At 35.4% G+C, this 6,548-nt stretch overlaps 1 long non-coding RNA gene across 1 annotated transcript in view; it reads left to right on the top strand.

Annotated features, from left to right (window-relative positions):
• The first annotated feature begins 1,515 nt into the window (after window positions 1-1,515).
• LOC120354148 overlaps window positions 1,516-6,548 on the top strand; it is a 45,698-nt gene continuing 40,665 nt past the window's right edge. Inside the window, exon 1 of the long non-coding RNA XR_005572836.1 lies at window positions 1,516-1,695. This is a non-coding gene — a long non-coding RNA (uncharacterized LOC120354148). The remainder of the gene's footprint in view (window positions 1,696-6,548) is intronic.

Genomic DNA, 6,548 nt, shown 5'->3' with positions numbered 1-6,548 from the left:
TTAATAGAATCAACAATAATTTGCAATTGAATAATCACATTTTCTCGAATTTAAAGATTATTTTCAAATTTAGGTGAAAATGTTACTGAACATTAATTGTAGAGATTTTCATGTTCAATCTACTCCACTTGATTTTTTTTGTTTGAATTGTATCTGAAGCCTGATAATTGGGAATCTATCTGCATTGATGGGGCGGAGCTCCTGAAATTTTTACAGATATGGGACTTGTGGCAGTTGATAGAGCTTATCGATGACTATTTTAAGAATGAATTTGATCAAAATCGTTGGAGCCGTTTCCGAGAAAATCACGAAAAACCCTGTTTTTGACAACATTTTCGCCATTTTAGCCGCCATCTTGAATTGCATTTGATCGAAATTGTTCGTGTCGGATCCTTATGGTGAAAAGGACCTTAAGTTCCAAATGTCAAGTCATTCCGTTAATTGAGAGATGAGATATCGTGTACACAGACGCACATACACTCATACACACACACACACACACACACACACACACACACATACAGACCAATACCCAAAAACCGTTTTTTGGACTCAGGGGACCTTGAAACGTATAGAAAACTTGAAATTAGGGTACCTTAATTTTTTTGGAAAGCAAATACTTTCCTTACCTATGGTAATAGGGCAAGGAAAGTAAAAATGCTAACATTGAAAGCAGAATCTCCTTCAAGATACTGGCGCAACAGGTCAGCCCGAGTTGAAAGCAGAGGAAGGTCGAGAGAAAATTCTATGTTACTTTCGGTTATTAATTGCATGCGTCATTGCATGCAACTAATAGTCCACACAACAGATGACTTTCCACTAAGTTATATTGAGATATTAATTGCATGCGTCATTGAATGCAATGACGCATTGATTCAACTCACATTGGCTATCACCTTACATAACAATAAATTCTCAATTTTTAAGAGCTGTAATATCGGGGAACCGAGCTTTGCTCCCTATTTTTATTTACTGATAAACAGAACACAATTCTCTAAAAATCGTGATTATGTATCACAGCTGGCTATACGTCAGCTTTTGAATTTCGGGGATGCGATATTTTGATTTCCCACAGAATTGTTCGCTCACTTTTTACTATCCACAGACGACGGAAGTCTCAGCTGTTTCAGCCAAGGATTAATTATCCTTTTAATGTCGTTCAGCGAGTTTTCCCAAGAATGAGACCTAGTGTAATCGAATTTTTATATCATAAACCTGCTATGTTCCAAATTTCGTGAAAATCTTTAAAGCCGTTTTCGAGATTCGTTGAACATAAATAACCAGTTATAAAGATATAAACAGATATACAGAAATTGCTCCCTTAATATAATAGGATATTTTCCCAACAAACCAACTGACTTTCAAACCGAGTGGTCAATCTCCAAGCTGGCGAGGGAATTTTGATTTCCCTCCTCCATAACTTTGTCCCTCACTATCGCTGGTGTGGCAGCACTGCTTCCTCGATATCACAGTTTTTCTATCGTCTGCATAGTTCATTCGCTGAGAACCATCTGTGTTGTGCTTTGTCCGTCTTATCTCTGGAATTTGTTATATTTTTTAGTGATTTGTGTCATAAAATTGTATAAAATACGGTTTTTTATCGGTCGTCAAGTATTCTGAGTAATTTTTTCGTGTCGTGTGTCCAATATCTGAAGAAATCCCTCTGTGCTAGAGATTCATTGCAGTTCCTGAAAGGTATAGTGTTTATATAATTTATCATTTTTAACAACGCTTAAATTAATGTTAATTAAAAATCTAGTATTTCAGTCTGAAACTAATTGTTTTCATCTTTAACTCCAATTTAAACTCAAGACTCTCTCTAGAATCCATATATATACTAGGTTTTAGACACTTTAGACACCTGTTGATTGTGGTCTGTTATTATAACCGTCAAAAAGTTTAAAATATCGCCTGAATTTATTGTTGTACATCGTACTCGATATCAAATTCATGTCAATCCAGTCTAAGACTGATTTAAAAATATTTGAAACGGTTGTCATATGATTCTTTATCCTGGAAATAATTATTGAGCTATTATTTTTGGTTGACCCAAATTTTCAGGTTAGATTTCAGAGTTGATATTTCGTATTGAAGCAATTATTATAACGCTATAGTGAGGTCCACGTTATAATGACAGTATTTGATTAACTTTGGTGTTGCTATCGTTGTCTATCATTCCACAAAGCAGATAGCTCTATCCTGTTTTGTATCAAATTATGGTGTTGTGTATCAAGTTGAGATGATACTGTATCATATTGTCGAACACTGATTAGTACAGTGCGGTCCACGTTATAATGGCAGTATTTGATTAACATTGGTGTTGCTCTCGTTGTCTATCATTCCACAAAGCAGATAGCTCTATCCTGTTTTGTATCAAATTATAGTTCTGTGTATCAAGTTGAGATGATACTGTATCATATTGTCGAACACTAATTGCTATAGTGAGGTCCACATTATAATGGCAGTATTCGATTAACATTGGTGTTGCTATTCTTGTCTATCATTCCACAAAGCAGATAGCTCTATCCTGTTTAGTATCAAATTATGGTGTTGTGTATCAAGTTGAGATGATACTGTATCATATTGTGTTGATACTGTATCATGTTGTGGTTGCTCTTGTTCTATTATGAAGTCAATGTTTCAATGGCAGTATTGGATCAACATTGGTGTTGCTATCCTTGTCTATCATTCCACAAAGCAGATAGCTCTATCCTGTTTAGTATCAAATTATGGACTTGTGTATCAAGTTGAGATGATACTGTATCATATTGTGTTGATACTGTATCATGTTGTGGCTGTTCTTGTTCTATAGTGAGGTCCACGTTATAATGGCAGTATTTGATTAACTTTGGTGTTGCTATCCTTGTCTATCATTCGACAAAGCAGGTGGTACTATCCTTTTCTAGCTCCGCAACGATGCCAAATCTGTTTTTAACAATGTAGAAAAATAATTATTGAAGGCAGAGACTCAGCAACACTGTTTTCCTATCTTTATGCACTGCCATTATAACATGGACCTCACTATAGCAGGTTACCCGTGCTCCGCAAAGGTCTATTTTAAAGCTTGACAAACTAAAAACTTGACGTAGACAAAGCAGATAGAGCAATTCCTTCTTAGCTTCACATTAAAAACTTGACAAACTGAGATCTTGAATAATTGTAAATAGGCCTATAACCATCCACGGTTAATTAAGAATCTATATGCAAAATGTGAAGTTAATGAGTTGAGTAGTTGAGACGTGATGATGCGTCATTCGTGAATTTCCTATCCCCTACTTGTATAAGCCAGTTCTTTCCTTTATTATAGTAAAGTATTGATTACAAATTTTAATGAACGCATGAATTTATTAGCAAATTTTCTCGGTTAATGTTGAACTTACACTGTAAGCGTATTGCTTAAATTGATTTTGTTTTATTTACAAGATTATTTGAAAATTATTTGCTCAAATTTATTTGATTCTATTTGCGAATTGCCACGATCTGGCAACGTTGCGGAGCTAGAGAAGGATCTGCTTTGAGGAATTATAGACAAGGATAGCAACACAAATTTTAATCAAAAACTGCCATTATAACGTGGACCTCACAATATGATACAGTATTAACACAATATGATCCAGTATCATCTCAACTTGATACACAACACCATAATTTGATACAAAACAGGATAGAGCTATCTGCTTTGTGGAATGATAGACAAGGATAGCAACACCAATGTTAATCAAATACTGCCATTATAACGTGGACCTCACAATATGATACAGCATTAATATATGGCTCAGTATCATCTCAACTTGATACACAACACCATAATTTGATACAAAACAGGATAGAGCTATCTGCTTTGTGGAATGATGGACAAGGATAGCAACACCAATGTTAAACAAATACTGTCATTATAACGTGGACCTCACTGCACTAATCAGTATACGACAATATGATACAGTATCATCTCAACTTGATACACAACCCCATAATTTGATACAGAACAGGATAGAGCTACCTGCTTTGTGGAATAATAGACAAGGATAGCAACACCAATGTTAATCAAATACTGCCATTATAACGTGGACCTCACTATAGTACAATAACAACCACAATATGATACAGTATCATCTCAACTTGATACACACCATAATTTGATACAGAACAGGATAGAGCTAACTGCGTTGTGGAATAATAGACAAGGATAGCAACACCAATCTTAATCAAATACTGCCATTATAACGTGGACCTCACTATAGCAATTAGTGTTCGACAATACGATACAGTATCATCTCAACTTGATATACAACACCATACTTTGATACAAAACAGGATAGAGCTATCTGCTTTGTGGAATAATAGACAAGGATAGCAACACCAATGTTAATCAAATACTGCCATTATAACGTGGACCTCACTATAGCAATTAGTGTTCGACAATGTGATACAGTATCATCTCAACTTGATACACAACACCATAATTCGATACAAAACAGGATAGAGCTATCTGCTTTGTGGAATGATAGACAAGGATAGCAACACCAATGTTAATCAAATACTTCCATTATAACGTGGACCGCACTGTACTAATCAGTGTTCGAAAATATGATACAGTATCATCTGAACTAGATACACAACACCATAATTTGATACAAAACAGGATGGAGGTACCTGCTTTATGGAATAATAGACAAGGATAGCAACACCAATGTTAATCAAATACTGCCATTATAACGTGGACCTCACTATATGTGCGTAAACCATCAACAAAATCATTATTTAATCAATCATGAAGCATTGAAAATCATAATTATTATTAAACGAGAATCCAAAGTTAAATGCTGTAAATCACCTCGAAGACTTCTGCTACTGCAAATATTGACAACAGGGTAAACAGCTAGATGGAAATTTAATGAGAGGTGCAATCGAACCCGGTACCTCCCAGCTGTTAATCAAGTATGCTCGCCCTTACACCAAACTGCCAACCTCAGTTGAAAATCATTTGACAAAACTCTACCACAATTCAGCTGAGATACAAAAATGTAGCTGTGTTAAAAAAAGAATTTAAACGATCTCATTTACATTATTTACGAACTTGATCCCCTTGTTTAGTAGGCCGTGTCGTATTTTTAGAATCGTGTGAAACCCCTCATATGATTGTGTGAGGAACAGAATAGTTGCTCGGTACAGTTTAAAGTTCCCCTTGTTTATAAATGTACTCCTATATGATTGTGTGAGGAACAGAATAGTTGCTCGGTACAGTTTAAAGTTGCCCCTGTTTGTGTGTGTACTCTTAAATATGATTGTGTGAGGAAAAAAATAGTTGCTTAGAACAGTTTGAAGTTGCACTGTGTGTGTACTCTCATAAATGATTGTGTGAGGAACAGAATTGTTGCTCAATACAGTTTGATGTTGCCCTGTGTGTGTACTCTCATATGATTGTGTGAGGAACAGAATAGTTGCTCGGTACAGTTTAAAGATGCCCCTGTTTGTGTGTGTACTCTTAAATATAATTGTGTGAGGAACAAAATAGTTGCTGAGAACAGTTTGAAGTTGCCCTGTGTTTGTACTCTCATATGATTGTGTGAGGAACAAAATAGTTGATCAATACTATTTGAAGTCGCCCTGTGTGAATACTCTCATCTGATTGTGTGAGGAACAAAATAGTTGCTGAGTACTATTTGAAGTTGCCCTGTGTGTGTACTCTCATATGATTGCTTGAGGAGCAAAATAGTTGATCAGCACATCTGACGATATTTATTAACTCAAGCCGATTACTATCGACTACTGTCTTTGATTAGTGTTTTGCTATCCTTGTCTATCATTCGACAAAGCCGGTGATACTATCCTTTTCTAGGTCCACAACGATGACAATTATGTTTTGACAGTGTAGAAATGTAATTAATTAATGCAGAGAATCGGTATCGCTATTCTTCTATCTTTATTCACTGCCATTATAACGTGGACCACACTATAGGAATTCGACGAGCACAACTATACAAAAATATTTGTCAGCCCGGGAATCGAACCCAGGACCTCCTATCTGTCAGGAATGCTTAATATTAATAGTCAAAATGGGAAGCTTTAATGTTTATTATTTAGATTTCTGACTGTTTAAATTGAATCAAACCTCAGCATTGTATTTGAACTTCATACAGTTCATTGACAGTATTATAGAATGGGGCTCCTTGATGCTATTCACATAGAAATTACTGACTGATTAAAGTGATCTGGTAGGATAGGATGTGATTAAAGTTTTTTGTAGCAGTCGTTATTATTTTGCTGAAAGAGTTTTTCCGCTTTCAAGGTCACTGTAGTGGAGTTCACTTTAAATTGGCAGTATTATCAGTGAAAATATCTAATCTTTCCATTCAAACCAATGTATAGTGAGGTCCACGTTATAATGGCAGTATTTGATTAACATTTGGTGTTGCTATCCTTGTCTATCATTCCACAAACAGATAGCTTTATCCTGTCTTGTATCAAATTATGGTGTTGTGTATCAAGTTGTGATAATACTGTATCATATTGTGTTGATACTGTATCATGTTGTGGTTGTTCTTGTT

This window comes from Nilaparvata lugens, chromosome 14 (assembly GCF_014356525.2).
Source record: "Nilaparvata lugens isolate BPH chromosome 14, ASM1435652v1, whole genome shotgun sequence".
Taxonomy (NCBI): Eukaryota; Metazoa; Arthropoda; class Insecta; order Hemiptera; family Delphacidae; genus Nilaparvata; species Nilaparvata lugens.
The sequence above is the reverse complement of the archived record's forward strand: the minus strand, read 5'-3'. Positions and strand labels throughout refer to the sequence as shown.